The sequence below is a fragment of the Narcine bancroftii genome, chromosome 6 (genome assembly GCF_036971445.1).
Source record: "Narcine bancroftii isolate sNarBan1 chromosome 6, sNarBan1.hap1, whole genome shotgun sequence".
NCBI classification, from domain to species: Eukaryota; Metazoa; Chordata; class Chondrichthyes; order Torpediniformes; family Narcinidae; genus Narcine; species Narcine bancroftii.
This window is the reverse complement of record NC_091474.1, coordinates 203307773-203316773: the sequence shown is the minus strand read 5'-3', so window position 1 is coordinate 203316773 and position 9001 is coordinate 203307773. Positions and strand designations below refer to the sequence as shown.

The 9001-nt window shown below is 42.5% G+C and overlaps 1 long non-coding RNA gene across 1 annotated transcript; it reads left to right on the top strand.

Annotated features, from left to right (window-relative positions):
- Window positions 1-475: 475 nt before the first annotated feature.
- LOC138737732 (uncharacterized) lies at window positions 476-4378 on the top strand. Its single transcript, XR_011341179.1, has 3 exons — window positions 476-584; window positions 2018-2124; window positions 4188-4378. It is a non-coding gene; the product is annotated as an uncharacterized lncRNA (long non-coding RNA).
- Window positions 4379-9001: the final 4623 nt, after the last annotated feature.

Genomic DNA, 9001 nt, shown 5'->3' with positions numbered 1-9001 from the left:
GTTTAATTTATATAATCTTCTCTTTTTGTGGTATTAGGGTATGGGAGGCGAGGGGGGAGAGCGGTGGGGGGGAAACAGACTCTGAATGTCAAATATCATTGTTGAGAGAGATTGTATTTCCAATTTCTCCTTATAACTCAAGCTTTCCAATCCAGCCAACATTCTGATTAATGTAGAGAAGGTGCAGAGAAGGTTCACGTTAATTGGATCTTTCCTGCAGTGCGGCGACTAGAACTTTACCAAATATTCCAAGGGCAGTCTAATCAATGTTATTTACAATTATAACAAGACACATAAATATGTCATATATTTAATTTGTATTTGACTCAATATAAATTATAATAGGTTAATATAAATTTTATAATTTAGCATGAATTAATATAAATTTGGGATTAATTATGCTATATTTTAATGTTTTTGCCATCACTGAATCAAATAACAATTGTGCAATCTTCAAAACCTGTTTTCACAGATTATCTACATCAACACAGCAATTATTCTTGGCAATACGTTGGCTTCAAGACATAATAAAACTACCCAATGAACATCAGGTTATTCGGGATTGTTGAACTGATTCCAAAATTGTAGTGACATTTTTTTAACATATTGTCAGTCATAAATTGTTCTTATGGTTTATTTGGGGATACATTGCAGAGTGCTGAAAATGCTGTGGGAATCACAATGTCCTGATTGATCCATCCTGCTTACACCGAAGAATTGGTGCTATTGCCTTATGAACAATGATTTCAAAACCCAGACAGTCCCAACCAATGTGTTGATGGCCTTAGTGCACACTTGAAAGGCAAATAATACAAATTCCATCGACCTAGCATCTATTAAAAACATCTGTATTTCTTAAAGGAGATTATGTGTGGCTACAAGTTTATTCCTCAGCGTACTGAAACCCAAAGCAGATCACTGTCAAGTGTAACTCCCAGTTTCCAATATAGCATTGGAGGCCTTGATAGATACAAAGGTGAGAAGGTCCACTTCCCATTGCTGGAAATGAGATAAGACATGAGGGATAAAGGCTTGAGATAAAGGGTCCTAACCTAAACATTCCTTTATTCCCACTGATGCCTGCTCAATCTGCAGACTACTTTTTGTTCCAGATTCTATTAAATCAGCCATTTTCAGCAGGGGCCTATGGGTCCCCTGTGGGCCACAGCACATTTAAGTAAAAGGTTTTCACCTCATATAACATCAATGTTTTTAAGCTTCTTCTGTAGTCGGTAGGAGGGAAATACAGAAGAAACCTAAACTTGACTGCTTCACAGGGGGAGGGGACCCATAAACTTTTAGTAGAGTCCTGAGGGGGCCATAGCTAAAATAAAAAGTTGAGAATAGCTAGTCTAAAGGCTCCTCCTGACAGCTGGTTAAAAGGTACAGTTTGTGTAGCAGTTAACGCAGCACCTTTACAGCACCAACGTTCAGGACCAGGGTTAAAATCTCACACTGTGTGAAACGAATTTGCATATTCTCCCCTTGTCTGCATGGGTTTTCCGTGGGGAATCCGGCTTCCTACCACCATTCAAAATGTTCCAGGAGTTTACGTTAATTGGATGTCTAAAATTTAAAAGGAATCGATTACCACAGTCTCCATAAAGAATTTTGGCTTGAAATGTTGACCATTCTTTTTCTCTCATTGATGCTGCTTGGCCTGCTTAGTTCCTCCCACTGACTGTGTTTAGTCTCAGATTCTGGCATCTTTCTCCTGTTTATCTCCATAATTATAAGAATGATTCTCTATTCTTAACAGATCCCCACCACCCAGCCCACTTCACTCTGCTACCATCAGGGAAAAGATACAGGTGCCTAAAGACGAGCACTCAACGGCACAAGAACAGCTTTTTCCCCACTGCCAACAGATTCCTGAATGCCTTACTTTTTGTGCACTTTTTAAATATTATTGTTGTAAGATGATTTATAATATGAATGTTTGCTCCATGATGCTGCCACAAAACAGCAAATTTTGTGACTTGTTCATGAGAATAAATTCTGATTCTGATCTTTACAGGTTTTTCCCTCCAATAATCATACAGTAGAAGTCCAAAAATATGGACATCAACAGGGAGAGCAATGCAGCCTCCCTCCCAAGCGCTGGCATCAGTCGTCCTCAACCAGGTAAAACCCCACCAGCTGAACAACTCAATGATAGAGGTGTGAGTAAACGGTTATCTGATGGATTGCTTAATAGACACTGGCTCAACTGAGAGCTTTATAAACTCTGTGACTGCTCGGTAAACTTAAAGGTTTACCCAAAGGAATACCGTATTTATCTAGTGTCACAATCGTATTCGGCGACTATTCAGGGGTATTGTACAGAACCTAACCCACAACCTTAAGCCAATAGCCACAAATAGCAGGTGATACAATGCAGGGACCAAGAATTTATTAGAGTTGAAACGCAGCAGCTGCTTAAAGAAAAAAAAATCATTGAACCTAACAACATCCCAAACCCCAAGTGTATGTGCCCCCCCTTAGACCTCCTGACCCCAAGGACCATGAAAGCTTTAAGAAGGTGCCTGGGCTTCTTCTCATACTATACCCAGTGGGTACCTTGTTACGCTGACAAGGTTCGCCCCCTTTTAAAATCCACCTCCCTTTCCTTTATTGGTTGAAGCCCAGGTGGCTTTTAGCTACATTAGGAGCAACATTGTTAAGGCCACCATGCATGTGATGGATGAAAATGCACCATTCCAGTTGGAGAGCAATGCCTCTGACGTAGCTCTGGCCAGAGCTCTGCCATGTAGCTCTGGGCAGGCCGGTAGCTTTCTTTTCCCACACCCCTACAAGGCCACAAGCTCCAAAACCCTTCAGTGGGGAAAGAGGCACAAGCCACTGTGGAAGCCATCAGGAAATTCACTCTGCTCACTGATCAGCAATCTGTAGCATTCATGTTCAATAACACAAAAAGGGGTTAAATAAAGAATGACAAGATCGGGAGGTGGAGGATCAAACTATCCACCTATAACAAGGAGAGAGTGAATAGGTCAGGTCCACTCAGTGAGCCTCCAGATGCCCCATCCTGAGGAAGTTGTGCTGCACACACCAGCCAGTTGCGGTCAATTCACGACGAGCTCTGCCACCCTCATGGTTCAATTTGTCAAGGCATGCAACCTGCCCTTCTCTATCAAAGACATCAGGGAGATGACTAGGTCATCCCAGGTCTGCGCTGAGTGCCAACCGCACTTCTACTGCCCTGACAAAGCACACCTGATAAAAGCTTCCTGCCCCTTTGAACGACTCAGCGTCGATTTCAAAGGGGCCCCTTCCTTCCACCAACGGAAACATGTACTTTCTTAACATTATTGATGAGTGGTCACGTTTTCTGATCACCATCCCCTGCCCAGATGCCACTCCCACCACAGTCATCAGAGCTCTTCACTCCATTTTCACTATGTTTGGGTATCCCCACTATATTCATAGCGACCGGGGCTCATCGTTTATGAGCGAAGAGCTACACCAGTACCTGCTCACAAGAGGCATCGCCTCAAGCAGGATGACTAGCTAAAATCCCTGGGAGAATAGACAAGTTGAAAAGGAGATCACAAAGCTGTTTGGAAACCTGTGAAATTAGCTCTTCGGTCTAAAGGCCTTCCAGACTCACGCTGGCAAGAGGTTCTGCCCACTGCACTCCACTCCATAAGATCACTTCTCTGCACTACGACCAATGCGACTCCTCACGAACTAATGTTTGCATTCCCAAGGAAATCCACGTCAGGGATCACTCTTCCAGCATGGCTAATGACGCCAGGACCAGTCCTGGTGAAAAAACAAGCAAAGAAGCAAAACGGACCCTCTGGTTGAGAGAATGCACCTACTGCACGCAAACCCGATGTATGTGGTATACCTGGATGGCAGAGAGGACACCGTCTCGATCAGAGACTGGGCACCTTCAGGAACTGAGATCCTGAAGCCCACAAAAGGCCTGGAACCTCCAAATACTCCACACAGGGTTCTGGACGACATGGTTCTAACCACACAACCATCAGATCCTGAACTCCCAAGTCCCCCTTTGAGTCCCAGTATCCAAGACCCACAGGAGGCACAGGAAGTTCCAGAAGAGCAAAGTCCACCAGTTCAAAGGCACTCAACCAGAATAACCAGGCCCCCAGACAGATTCAACTTATAAATAATTGTAAAAAGCTAATGTTGCTGAACGTGATCTCTGCTTTCATCCACAGATTCTCTTCTGAAGGAAGGGATGAATGCAGTGAACTGGAATTCACTGTCTATGGGTAGATTAGACGACTGCCGCTCCTCTTGGATCTGCCCCCATTGGTCCTGCTATAAACTCTGTTTTCCCGCCTTACCAGCAATTTACCTGAAGACTATTGTAGATACCGACTGTTAATTGTAAGCTAATAAAAGTGTGTTTGTGCTCCACAGAAGTCTCCGAGTATCAATCACGTTACAATCTGCATTTCACAATGTTCATGTAAACAAGATGCTGGACTCAGGTTCTGTTCTTGATGTGTCAACTTTGGCTGTGAGTTTTTCACTTGCCAGTTTAGTCCTTGAGCCACCAACTAGCACAAAACCCGAAACGTGTTCAGCAATGACAAGGGGCATCAAAGTTTATACCTTCTCATTTATCCTAAAGTGTTGCAACTAATCCTGCAAATATGGTCATAGAAACATAGTACACTACAGCACAAAAACAGGCCCTTTGGCCCTTCTAGTCTGTGCTGAACTAGTTTTCTGCCTCGCCCTACTGACCTGCACCTGGACAATATTCCTTCATACTGCTCCCATCCATGTACCTGTACAAGAAACAAGAGCACCTATAAAAATATTTGCCTTCGAGAACCATAGAATATTACAGCACAGAAACAGGATATTTCAGCCCTTTTAATCCATGCCAAACTTTTTTTTTGTTTAGTTCCATTGACCTGCACCCAGTCCATACCTCTCCCTTCTTAATTCTTCATTCTTCTTAAATGTTAAAACTGAGCCCATATTCACCACTTCAGCTGGCAGCTCATTCCACACTCCCACTACTCTCTGTGTGAAGAAATTTCCCCTAAACTTTTCCCCTTTCACCCTTAACCCACATCCTCTGGTTTATATTTATATATCACCTGCCCTAAGTGAAAACAGCCTACCGATATTTACTCTGTCTAATCCCCTCATAATTTTAAATACCTCTATCAAATCTCCCCTCATTCTTCTACGTTCCAGGGAATAAAGTCCTAACCTGTTTAACCTTTCTCTGTAACTCAGTTCCTGAAGTCCAGGCAACATCCTAGTAAATCTTCTCTGCGCTCTTTCTATCTTATTGATATCTTTCCTGTAGTTAGGTGACCAAAACTATTCCAAATTTGGCCTCATCAATCTCTTATATAACTTTACAATAACATCCCAAATCCTATACTCAATACTTTGATGCATGAAGGCCAATATGCCAAGTATGTTATAAAGGACTAGATGTTAATATCCCTTATTTCACTTCTGAGACTTGCTGCCTAGACTTGTAGCCAAGTGAGTCATGGCATCTTCTGGGTTATCAAGTGGGTGCACTCCTTCCTCAGTGTTTCGCTGACAGACCTACAACTCATCTGGAGGGTTCAGCAGTGAATTCCAGCATCCTGGGTCCACTCCCTAGATGCCCTTCACTCACTTGGGTACCCAGGTGGAATCCATTCTCCTCACCCAGAGCCACTGACTACTCTTTCCAGCAGCTCTGGAGAGATCTTTGACTGCTCGTCAGTGTATCTTTCCTCACACTCCCAGCTCCCGGAGTAGCCTTGATGTCGATGTGGCTACAAATCCTCTGCAGCCTACTTCAACCAATCGGACCCCTGCCTTCCAGCCATGTTGCTGCTTTTTAAACCCTATCTACCTGAGATGCCACTTTCAGGAAATTATGTATATGTATTCCCAGATTCCTCTGTTACTGCATTCTTCAGCGCCCTTCCATTTACCGTGTATGTCCTTTCTTGGTTTGTCCTTCTAAAATGCAACACCTCACACTTGTCTGCATTAAATTCCATCTGCCATTTTTTCAGCCCATTTTTCCAGCTGGTCCAGATCCCTGTGCATGTTTTGAAAGCCTTCCTCGCTGTCTGCAATGCCTCCAATCTTTATGTCATCTGTAAATTTTCTGATCCAATTTACCACATCACCATCCAGATCATTGATATAGATGACAAACAATAATGGTCCCAGCACTGACCCCTGAGGGACACCACTAGTCACAAGATTCTAGTCTGAGAAGCAAATTCCACTACCACTCTCTGGCTTCTCTCATATAGCCAACATTGAATCCAGTTCTCACCATGAAGATCAAGTGTCTGAACCTTAGGAAGATATCATTTTGTTTGTGAGCAATGTGCATTCACACAAAACCACTTGTTGCCTATTCCTAGTTGGTGTGAACAGAGTTGGGATCTTCCTTCTTAAACTGCTGTGGTCCTTCTGATGTAGATAGAAAGGTGACCCAGGATTTAGACCCAGCAACAATCAAAGAATAGCAAATTATATTCATGTTAGGATGGTGAGTGCCAGCTCCCCACCATGACTACCAGCCCCCCCCCCCCCCCCCCCACATCTCCATTGGGCACACAAAACTCAAAACGGTCAACCAGGTTAACTATCTCAGCTACACCATTTCATCGGATGCAAGGATCGACAACGAGATAGATATCAGACTCGCCAAGGCAAATAGTGCCTTTGGAAGACTACACAAAAGAGTCTGGAAAAACAACCAACTGAAAAACCTCACAAAGATTAGCGTATACAGAGCCGTTGTCATACCCACACTCCTGTTCGGCTCCGAATCACCTACAGCTACCAACATCACCTACAGCTCCTAGAACGCTTCCACCAGCGTTGTCTCCGCTCCATCCTCAACATTCATTGGAGCGACTTCATCCCTAACATTGAAGTACTCGAGATGGCAGAGGCCGACAGGATCAAATCCACGCTGCTGAAGTTCCAACTGCGCTGGGTAGATCACGTCTCCAGAATGGAGGACCATCGCCTTCCAAAGGTCGTGTTATATGGCGAGCTCTCCACTGGCCACCGTGACAGAGGTGCACCAAAGAAGAAGTACAACGACTGCCTAAAGAAATCTCTTGGTGCCTGCCACATTGACCACCGCCAGTGGGCTGATATCGCCTCAAACCGTGCATCTTGGCGCCTCACAGTTCGGCGGGCAGCAACCTCCTTTGAAGAAGACCGCAGAGCCCACCTCACTGACAAAAGACAAAGGAGGAAAAACCCAACACCCAACCCCAACCAACCAATTTTCCCTTGCAACCGCTGCAACCGTGTCTGCCTGTCCCGCATCGGACTTGTCAGCCACAAACGAGCCTGCAGCTGACGTGGACATTACCCCTCCATAAATCTTCGTCCGCGAAGCCAAGCCAAAAAGAAAAGGATGGTGAGTAGATTTCAGGAGAATTATCCAGTGTGACGTTCCTATCTGGCTCCCACCCATGATCTTTTAGCCTCATGTTTACAAATGCAAATGACCACATCACTAGGAAGGAATTGGAGTATAGAGGCCCTGTTGTGCAGATTTTACGACCCACTGTCCAAAAAAAAATTGTGGTAAGAGAAGGAAGAAAATTTTAAAAAGGAAAAAGGAATTCTCATAGGTATTTGGAGGAATGTGTCAAAATTACTGTCTAGTGAACAACAAGGTGAAAACTTTGTTTAAGTTAAATCATACGTGATCTACTCCATGCAGTTCATATAACTCCATTCTGGGAAAAATATAAAATCAATTGACAACGTTCAGAAATGCTCCACTAGATCTTATCAGGATTGTAGGATTGCAGCTATGAGAACAAGATGAACAAATTCTGGCACAATACTGTTTCTATGTCCATTCATGTATATATTTACAGACAATTAACTAGTTTGAATATGGATTTCAATGGAGTACCTCTCTCCTTCTGGTTGGGGGTTTTGCTTTCAACTAGTTACATTTGCTGAATTCAGCAAATGGGCCTCATGGGCTTTTGTTATTGTTCATTTTTCATGGCATTCTAGGCCAGCATTTATTGCCTATCCCTAATTTCTTGACAGAACACGGTGGTGAGCTGCCTCTGTTAATGAACTGTAGCATTCCTGCCATCATTCTGTAATTTTTATTGACATTCTTAACACTGTTTTCACAGTCCCTTTGAAACGATAAGAAGTCGCTGCAAAGGAATGGATATTTCAGCATTTGTAGAAATAGACCAAGTGATTAAAACTGGCCTCAAGCTTTAAAAAAAGGATCTATTATTCTCTCCTTTATTGTAAAAAGGAGAAACACATATTTATTGATCAAGGTCATGATGCTGAACCAGGTGAGTGTTGACCTAAATCTTCTTTGGGAAGTTTGAGCTGGATAGAGGAGAATCAATCAGCGTCAAATTTTATGGAGGATGTCAGGAGTTGATTCTCCCGATTCTAAAGGTAATATTTAATCTGTAGACAGTAGTTCCTCAAATTTTGTATTCCAGCAGGAGAAAATGAGATGTGAGAATTTATTGGAGAAAGTTCCAATGCTTCCCTCACTTCACATTGTTAAAATAACTCCGTGATTATGAACAGTATAAATTTCAAAGAATACAATCTGTCCTGAAGTAAATGGCTGAAATAAAAGAAGCAAAAAATTAGTTTTATTATTGTTTCAAAAACTGAATAGATTAGATTTGAAGTTGACAATTTTAGGTTTATTCTAAAATCATAATTTTAGAATGTAAGTGTTCGAAGAATACTTAAACACCATTAAGAAACCCATTACCGTGCACTTAAATATTAAATCATATTTGATTAAAAGTAAATTCCAAATTGAAGGCAGGCATTTTATTTCATGTTTAGTTAAATGCTGGGAATGAACATCTCACAAAAAAGTTTTAAGTGAGTTTATATTTATCTACATTTGAAACAAATTGAGCCAGAAAATATTGTGAACCCAAGCATATTTCAGCTTGGTTTCCCATAATGAGCATTTGTCGTATGATGTGTTGCTCAGAAAAAGCATGAGCATTTACGGCTCAGT